The following is a 10,465-nucleotide window of genomic DNA, read 5'->3' on the forward strand; positions in this document are numbered from 1 at the left end:
CTCTCTCTCTCTCTCTCTCTCTCTCTCTCTCTCTCTCTCTCTCTCTCTCTCTCTCCCTCTCTCTCTCTCTCTCTCTCTGTCCCTCCCTCTCTTTCTGTTCCCTCCCTCTCTGTTCCCTCCCTCTCTCTCCTTTCCCTCTCTCTCTCTGTTCCCTCCCTCTCTTTCTGTTCCCTCCCTCTCTGTTCCCTCCCTCTCTCTCCTTTCCCTCTCTCTCTCTGTTCCCTCCCTCTCTCTCTGTTCCATCCCTCTCTCTCTGTTCCCTCCCTCTCTCTCTGTTCCCTCCCTCTCTCTCTGTTCCCTCCCTCTCTCTCTGTTCCATCCCTCTCTCTCTGTTCCATCCCTCTCTCTCTGTTCCCTCCCTCTCTCTCTGTTCCATCCCTCTCTCTCTGTTCCCTCCCTCTCTCTCTGTTCCCTCCCTCTCTCTCTGTTCCCTCCCTCTCTCTCTGTTCCATCCCTCTCTCTCTGTTCCCTCCCCCTCTCTCTGTTCCCTCCCCCTCTCTCTGTTCCCTCCCCCTCTCTCTGTTCCCTCCCCCTCTCTCTGTACCCTCCCTCTCTCTCTGTTCCATCATCTCTCTCTGTTCCCTCCCTCTCTCTCTGTTCCCTCCCCCTCTCTCTGTTCCCTCCCCCTCTCTCTGTTCCCTCCCCCTCTCTCTGTTCCCTCCCTCTCTCTCTGTTCCATCATCTCTCTCTGTTCCCTCCCTCTCTCTTTGTTCTCTCGCGCTCTCTGTTCTCTCTCCCTCTCTCTGTTCCCTCTCTCTCTTTCTGTTCTCTCTCTCTGTTCCCTCGCTTCTCTCTGACTATGTTTTTGTTTAATGAGGTTCATCTAGTTGGATATCTGCCATTATCCATGATGTTACGGCAGGTCAGGGAAGTAATCAATAGCCGTAACATTAATACAACATTTACATTTTCTACTACGCACCAAACACAGTTGACAGGGTAATATCATCGCGTCTAACCATAGAGGCTGGGTTTTGGGTTTTAAAGCAGTTGAACCAGTTAAAACAGACAAATCAGATGAAGCAGTACTGAGTAGTGAGCTGTAGACAGGTAGAATGCCTGTCTGTCTCACCTGTCTGTCTGAGAAGTGAGCTGTAGACAGGTAGAATGCCTGTCTGTCTCACCTGTCTGTCTGATTGGACTAACACCTGTCATCTGATTCCTTGACAGAAATCACAAAATCACAAAATGATATGACAGATTCAGCTGTTGAATAATTAACATTCACAATGAAGCAAATAGGTTTTTTATAGCTTTGTTTAATCTCCATCTGTTGATAAAAGCACAGCCAACCATACAGTGTTGTGTGTGCACTTGGTTTCGACATAAGTAAGAATACTGCACTAACGGGGATGGTATCAACCAGTGGAGGCTGCTGAGGGGAGGACGGCTCATAATAATGGCTGGAATGGAGTCAATGGAATGGTATCAAACACATCAAACACGTGGTTTATATGTGGTTGATACCGTTCCATGATTATGAGCCGTCCTCCCCTCAGCAGCTCCACTGATATCAACTGCGGTCAGCTTTCAGTTCAAGTTCTGATGTGGCTCAGTTGGTAGAGCATGGAGCTTGCAACGCTAGGGCTGTGGGTTTGATTCCCATGGGGGACCAGTACGAAAATGTATGCACTCACTACTGTAAGTCGCTCTGGATAAGCACGTCTGTTAAATTACTAAAATGTAAATGTTTTTTTTAGGGGGAGAATGTTGTAAACTAGAGAGAAATAACCACTACATGTCTCTGTTTATAGGTCTTTGGTTTTGCTGTTTCAAAGTTTGAATTTAAGTGCATCAAATCTGTAATATTAATGATCAAATCTGCCATATTAATGATCAAATCTGTCATATTAATTATCAACTCTGTCATATTAATTATTATATGTAAGCGATGTTCATACTTAGACATAAATACAGAAACACATTTTATATCAGATGATACCAGTTGATGGAAATCAACTACAGTATGACAACGTGTGCCATGTGATTTATCACTGTATCTCCAATACTCACGACAGTGTGATATAAAACAATTATTATATAGTTTTATGTCATTTGTTTGCCTTCTCATAGGCCCTAAATTAATTAATGATTGAAGAAAAATAATTTTGATTTTATTTGTATGGTGTGTAATTTATGTTTTTATTTCAGTAAAACAAAAGTGAATAAAAGTATGATTGGATTTCTGGTATCTCTAGAAAGTGTTCCTAGAATGATTGCTTTAGATCAGTGGTGGCCAACCCCCCTCCTGGAAAGATACCTTCCTTCTGGAGAGATATCCTCCTCCTGGAGAGATAGCCTCCTCCTGAAGAGATACCCTCCTTCTCGAGAGATACCCTCCCGCAGGATTTTATTCCAACCCTACTCTAACACACCAGACTCAACTAATCAGCTGGTCCCCAAGACCTTGATTATCTTGAATCAGGTGTGTTAGAGCAGGGCTGAAACAAAAGCCTGCAAGGATGGTTGGTCACCCCCTGCAGTAGATTTTACAACTTTACTAGTCAGGTTGCCAGATTGGTTTCTGCTTCATCTGCTATTATAACACAGGAGTTAGCTGAAGCGGAACAGATCTGGCAACATGGCTAGTCTACAACCTCAGGTCCAGCAGAGAATATCCCTTCCCCCTCCCCCATTCCAGCCCCACCAGAGCCCTAATGTACAGTAGTAGATATACCATATGTTACATACATGAGGGTACTTGGAAAATCCAATAATCCATCGTACTAGTAAATGTTCCATATTTACGGTAAGATATCTTCATATAGCCCCAAGCCCGTTCCAATGTAGAAGCAGAAACAGAGACAGACAGGGATGCTATCTCTGATCTAACCGTGCCCTAACAAAGATGCTATCTAAGGATGCATCCCAAATGGCACCCTATACCGTATACAGTGCACTACTTTTGAACAGTCCCCATAGGGCTCTGGTCAAAAGTAGGGAATAGCGTGCCATTTGGGACGCACCCTAACTGTGCCCTAACAGAGATGTTATCTAACAGAGATGTTATCTAACAGAGATGCTATCTAACAGAGATGCTGTCTAACAGAGATGCTATCTAACAGAGATGCTATCTAACAGAGATGCTATCTAACAGTGATGCCATCTAACAGAGATGCCATCTAAGAGTGATGCCATCTAACAGTGATGCCATCTAACAGTGATGCTATCTAACAGCGATGCCCTAACAGAGATGCTATTTAACAGAGATGCTATTTAACAGAGATGTCCTAACAGAGATGCTATTTAACAGAGATGTCCTAACAGAGATGCTATTTAACAGAGATGTCCTAACAGAGATGCTATTTAACAGAGATGTCCTAACAGAGATGCTATTTAACAGAGATGCTATTTAACAGAGATGTCCTAACAGAGATGCTATCTTACAGAGATGCCCTAACAGTGCCTTCCAGCGTCCCAAAGGTGATTACTGGATTTATTCCATGTCTCATGCAGCAGCGATGAATCAGTCATGTATTCTCTTTCCCCCTCCAGTGTATGACTTCTCGTCTCTCTGGGCCGTCCCAAATGGCAACCAATTCCCTATAGGGCTCTGGTCAAAAGTAGTGCACTATATAGGGAATAGGGTGCCATTGGGGATGTAACCTCTGTGCCTGTGAGTGGGGATTCCCAGTGTTAGAGAAACCGGCAAGACAGAAACATGAAGGGCAGTAGCCTGGGAGCCAAACTGAATATCACTCTTAATATCACTCTCACTAAATACACCAGTCAAGCACAGCAATCTCCGCTCACATGGAAACAACAGTGAAACAGAGACATATGCAGTGTGTATTCCAGGATAGGAGGTCAAGCTGTTTCCATGGGAGCGTAGGTTGTTGTGCTTGACTGGTGTATTTACCCCACAACAAACCCCAGGTGTTATTATTGTAGTACCACACCATTGCATTGGCGATGTGGATCTGTTGAATATGAGGGACATTTCACTCTTTTTGTCTGACGAATCCTAAGACTATTTAAACTAAATGTAGATTAAATCATTTCATTTAGATTTGTATCCATTTTCCTATTGATCTCCTCAGTGTACTAATGAAATACATGGGGGGTTTGACAGAAGGACAGTATGGTGGGAGATGAATATATAGTTATATAGTGATATAGTTATATAGTTAGTCAGTATTTTATTTTCCAGTTCAACTTCCACATTTTAGAGAGAGCTAACTGACATAAAATGGTGAGGAAACAGACAGAACAATCATATTACTTGTGACTAGCAGCTAGCTACAGTAAGGGAAAAAAGTATTTGATCCCCTGCTGATTTTGCCCACTGACAAAGAAATGATCAGTCTATAATTTTAATGGTAGGTTTATTTGAACAGTGAGAGACAGAATAACAACAACAAAATCCAGAAAAACGCATGTCAAAAATGTTATAAATTGATTTGCATTTTAATGAGGGAAATAAGTATTTGACCCCCTCTCAATCAGAAAGATCAGGTAACGAGCTGAGATTAGGAGCACACTCTTAAAGGGAGTGCTCCTAATCTCAGCTTGTTACCTGTATAAAAGACACCTGTCCACAGAAGCAATCAATCAATCAGATTCCAAACTCTCCACCATGGCCAAGACCAAAGAGCTCTCCAAGGATGTCAGGGATAAGATTGTAGACCTACACAAGGCTGGAATGGGCTACAAGACCATCGCCAAGCAGCTTGGTGAGAAGGTGACAACAGTTGGTGCGATTATTCACAAATGGAAGAAACACAAAATAACTGTCAATCTCCCTCGGCCTGGGGCTCCATGCAAAATCTCACCTCGTGGAGTTGCAATGATCATGAGAACGGTGGGGAATCAGCCCAGAACTACACGGGAGGATATTGTCAATGATTTCAAGGCAGCTGGGACCATAGTCACCAAGAAAACAATTGGTAACACACTATGCCATGAAGGACTGAAATCCTGCAGCGCCCGCAAGGTCCCCCTGCTCAAGAAATCACATATACAGGCCCGTCTGAAGTTTGCCAATGAACATCTGAATGATTCAGAGGAGAACTGGGTGAAAGTGTTGTGGTCAGATGAGACCAAAATCGAGCTCTTTGGCATCAACTCAACTCGCTGTGTTTGGAGGAGGAGGAATGCTGCCTATGACCCCAAGAACACCATCCCCACCGTCAAACATGGAGGTGGAAACATTATGCTTTGGGGGTGTATTTCTGCTAAGGGGACAGGACGACTTCACCGCATCAAAGGGACGATGGACGGGGCCATGTACCGTCAAATCTTGGGTGAGAACCTCCTTCCCTCAGCCAGAGCATTGAAAATGGGTCGTGGATGGGTATTCCAGCATGACAATGACCCAAAACACACGGCCAAGGCAACAAAGGAGAGGCTCAAGAAGAAGCACATTAAGGTCCTGGAGTGGCCTAGCCAGTCTCCAGACCTTAATCCCATAGAAAATCTGTGGAGGGAGCTGAAGGTTCGAGTTGCCAAACGTCAGCCTCGAAACCTTAATGACTTGGAGAAGATCTGCAAAGAGGAGTTGAACAAAATCCCTCCTGAGATGTGTGCAAACATGGTGGCCAACCACAAGAAACATCTGACCTCTGTGATTACCAACAAGGGTTTTGCCACAAAGTACTAAGTCATGTTTTGCAGAGGGGTCAAATACTTATTTCCCTCATTAAAATGCAAATCAATTTATAACATTTTTGATATGCGTTTTTCTTGATTTTTTTGTTGTTATTCTGTCTCTCACTGTTCAAATAAACCTACCATTAAAATTATAGACTGATCATGTCTTTGTCGGTGGGCAAACGTACAAAATCAGCAGGGGATCAAATACTTTTTTCCCTCCCTTTTTTCCCTCAATGTGCATACTGTATAAACAACAGATCATATATTATATTACAATATTGGTATTTTGCGTTGGAGACCGCCAACAGTGTTGTTTCAGTTCTAGTTTGCATCTCCAATGGCACCCTATTCCCTATATAGTGCACTACTTTTGACCAGATCCCTATTGGCCCTAACATCCAGAGTACTGCATGACACATGAGATGAACTGTTTGAAGATTTGGTTTTCTCTTACTTTTAACAACCAACATGCTTGCCATTATTTTACAACCTTCCACTGTTTCATTCCATGTAAGGATATTATGTTTTCTCTAGGCCATAATATACTGTTTCACTCTCTCAAGGGATTATATGTATTCATGGCAGACAACAGTAGAGAATATGAATCCACTGACATGCCATAATAATATCATTATAACATTTGATTGTGGTATGCTACCAATCAATCAATAATTCATTGATTGGAGGTTCAAGACATTAACATAACACTGGACTCTAGTTTATACTTTGATAAATCATTTGTTAATTTTATCAGTTAGTTCTCTGCCATGCACTGACTATTTATAGAATATCATACCACTCCAGCATCACAGATTCAAGGTAAAACAGGTCATTTTCTATGGCAACAGCAAACCAATTAGGAGAGCAATCTACTGTTCATGGTGTAAGCATGTATTTATGCTGAACCAATAAGAAAGCTGGTAGAAGGAGCTATATATCCTCCCAATAATATCACAAATATTATTAAATTAAATATGGTATATTATGTTGATATTAACATCAGATGTTTGTTGTTGTTTTAGACATTGGCAGTATAAGCCCTTGATTCTGTTGTTGGCCGGGTGAGTCTATATTTAGGGCTGAAAGGAAGGAGAAATCTGGAGCAGCCATTATACATATGATATATTGTCTTTGTCCCAAATAGCACCCTATTCCCTATGTATTCCCTATGGGCCCTGATCAAAAGTAGTGCACTATACAGGGAATAGGGTGCCATTTGGGACGTACGCACAGTCATCATTACAAATCCTTGTTGCTTTTCTCTAGTTGATTATACAGTAGTATGTGGTTTCAGAACAGTCAGGGTACTAATGTATGGATACTGAAAACATCAAAGAAACAGATTACAAGACAAGTAACAAGTTCTGTTGGAGCTACTAGGCTATTCATTGTACATTCACATTGCCATCTAGAATGGGGGATTTTGGACTTCTATTTTATCTGTCAGTCAGAAATGTCATCACCATGTACAGTACAAATAGCAGTCACATATATTTTCTCTTTGGCCTTAGATTAGGTTTGTTTTGATTTGTTGCAGAAATGGAAAAAAACAACCCTGAAACTAAGTAATGCCTATTCAAATCCTGAAACTGTGAATGGGGAGCATCGAGAAGTCTATACATTTTGATGTAATCAAAGAGCACTGGGAATTATTATGTTGTATTTCTCTGTAAAAACTGAACCACATCTGATATAACTGTACTTCTGTTGAAATTAAAACCTCTATATACTGAACTGTGTCCTAAGGTCAATGGGAAGTTCGACAGGATATCCTCATCCTCATCCTGTAATGTGATGTCATATCCTGTCTGTGTACTAATCATGTTCAAATAAGGCATCTTCTCCCTGTTTGCTGCTCCAGTGACTGACTGGGTTTGAACCTGGGTCTCAGCGCTCCACAACACTGCGTCACTGAGCTATTAGCAAGGTCACGCATAATGCGAGCAAGATTCCATAAATGACATTGTTTTTAACTTGACTAAAGATTACTTGCCAAAGATGAGCAGTGATTTCATAGACGGAGAATACATTTACAGTGGTAGTGTGACATCTCGTGGTTACTCATGGTTTTACACTTACAAAAGGCTTCTCCTGAAGCTCTGTGGGCTGCACTCATATTACTGTCCAGAAGAGGGCAGTGTCTTCACCATAGTTTCACCAAAGTTTCAGCAGCTTTCAACCAATTTCCAATGATTTTATTTACCAAACATTTGCTGAATTCAATCACAGAGATAAAGTTAAATAAATATGTTTATTCTATTAAAACCTCTACAGCTATTCAAAGGCAAATTTGGCATAATTATTATTCACACTTACAATAAAAACAGAACAAACTGGACTTTGCAGCCCATGATGCACTCAGTAGAGACAGTAGAGGACTGGATGAAATTGTTGCACTTTTGTCTAAGTTTTGCAGAAATCCTCCTCAATATTGCTTTCACCTAACATGTTTTCACAACATTGGCGATGAAGCAGAGGAATCCACTTTAGACTATTGAGACACTGCCATATAGCAGCATATCGTGACATCATCTTCATACAGAGTTCAGAGGTCAGGGGTTAGTGGTCAGGTGAGATGTTTCAGGTAGTTCCTCAATATCTGGGGAATGTCCAAGCGGTCTATGGACGCCATTTTGTTAACCATGGGGAGGTAGCTCCAAATCGCAAGCCGTGTCAGTGACATCAGAGTATTGGGACAAACTGGACATAAAAACACAGGAAAGGTTCTCGTTAAACGCTCCAAAGTTCTCATCATTAACAACCATCAATCACTTAGAGATACAGAACAGACGGAATATGTGACAGTCACATATGTAACAAATTAATAACTTATGTGCAACAAATGTAACGAATCTGTAACAAATGTTTAACAAATATGAAACAACTGTTTAACAAATACAATACAAAAGTATAACAAGTGTGTGTGTGATGTTCTCACCTCTCTCTTTGAGCAGCAGCACCACGGCTTCGTTCTGCTTGGTGGTCTTGTCAATAATCAGCGTGGGCAGATACACGTCTGCCCCAAAGTCTATGAGCAGCTGTATGTATCCACTCCACAGCCATACCTCAGACACATCTCCAGCACCGTCTTGGGCTGCTTGATCCTGGCCAGCATCTTCTCTGACTTACAGTTATAGTTAGGATTAGCCCCATGGAGCAGCAGCAGTTTAAAACAGTCCAGGTGTCCATATACAGCGGATATGTACAGGGGTCCCCTGCAGGCTGTGGCGTTGGAGGCCCACTCAGGACTTTGGGCCGACGTCGACCTCGGCTCCGAACTGAAGCAGCTCCCTGAGGACCTCCACGTCTCCCTCGCGGGCGGCGGTCAGCACCGGGGAACAGTTGTTGTACGGGCTGCCGTTGGGGTCGGCTCCAGCCTTTAGTAAGACCACAACACAGTCCAGGTGTTTACCACTGACCGCTGTAAACAGAGGGGTCTGGGCCTTCACATCCAGACTGTCCACCTGCAAACCAATCAATCACCAAACAATAATTAATCAATAGGCTAAATCACATTTATTTATAAAGCCCTTTTTACATCAGCAGTTGTCACAACGTGTTTATACAGTAGCATAGAGCAAATGACTGTTGTTTGGATCAACCCTTAACTCTAAAATTGCAGACTAAAATAAACCATGCTTTTTAGTTCATGTCAGGAGATCCTGGTTCGAATCCAGGCTCTGTCGCAGCCGGCCGCGAACGGGAGATTCATGGGCGGCGCACAATTGGCCCAGCGTCGTCCAGGTTAGGGGAGGGAATGTCCGGCAGGGATGTAGCTCAGTTGATAGAGCATGGCGTTTGCAACGCCAGGGTTGTGGGTTCTATTCCCACGGGGGGCCAGTATAAAAAAAAAATATGTATTCACTAACTGTAAGTCACTCTGGATAAGAGCGTCTGCTAAATGACTAAAATGTAAATGAGTAGGCGTCAGTTGGAGAAGCTAGGCCAAGGTATTCTATCACCATATCTCACCTCGGCTCCGTGCTCCAGCAGCAGTTCCAGACACCTCAGGTGGCCATGTGCTGCGGCGGTCCGTAGGGGGGTAACAGGGATCCCCCAGCCACTTCTGCTGTTGATACTCCTTCTGTAGCTCTCCTGAGACAACAGCTCAGCTAACACCACCACTCTCACTGCTCACCGCCTGGTTCAGAGCCTGGGGACAGAGCAGTATATACATCCACGTACCATAGACAGTGTTATTGGGCTGCTCTGCTGGGTGGTATTCACCACACTCAAAACAAAAGAAAAGGTACTATCTGAACTTGTTCAATAAGATAAGCTCGTTTACGTTGTCTTTTGGACATCATTTGTAAACTTTTTGCTGTGGTGTGTCCTTATGAATATGACCCTGGTTAGGTCACACCCATGTAGACTTGGAAGTCAACCCCTTACAATCTTCCCAGTGAGTCTGATGCCGTGCAAGTCTACTGATGCTGTCCCAGTGATAGGTTGCTAAGTTACAAAGCACTGAAAGCTCATTGGTTGTACCTGGCCATGCTCACTGTCCTCCTCATCCTCTTCCTTGGGCTGAAGCAGAGAGAAGATCTTGGAGACGTCCATTAGACTCATCTTGAGAGGGTTGGTGGGTGTGTTGATACGGTCTAGGACCATACTGTTACTAAAGATGTAACCGTTACAACTCGACCATCTGAGGAGAGAGAGAGAGAGAGAGAGAGAGAGAGAGAGAGAGAGAGAGAGAGAGAGAGAGAGAGAGAGAGAGAGGAGAGAGAGAGAGAGAGAGAGAGAGAGAGAGAGAGAGACAGAGAGAGAGAGAGAGAGAGAGAGAGACAGAGAGAGAGAGAGAGAGAGAGAGAGAGAGAGAGAGAGAGAGAGAGGGAGAGACAGAGAGAGAGAGAGAGAGAGAGAGAGAGAG

General features: G+C 43.2%; 1 pseudogene across 1 annotated transcript; it reads right to left on the reverse strand.

Moving 5' to 3' along the window:
* Positions 1-8,026: 8,026 nt before the first annotated feature.
* On the reverse strand, positions 8,027-10,203 carry LOC311121257 (ankyrin repeat and SOCS box protein 12-like; annotated as a pseudogene). Its single transcript has 4 exons — positions 10,081-10,203; positions 9,565-9,745; positions 8,531-9,056; positions 8,027-8,292 (listed from the first exon to the last, which is right to left on the reverse strand). The product of its transcript is annotated as an ankyrin repeat and SOCS box protein 12-like (transcript).
* Between the last annotated feature and the right edge of the window lie 262 nt (positions 10,204-10,465).

Source organism: Coregonus lavaretus, assembly GCF_964263955.1.
Source record: "Coregonus lavaretus genome assembly, contig: HAP1_SCAFFOLD_8879, whole genome shotgun sequence".
Classification (NCBI taxonomy): Eukaryota; Metazoa; Chordata; class Actinopteri; order Salmoniformes; family Salmonidae; genus Coregonus; species Coregonus lavaretus.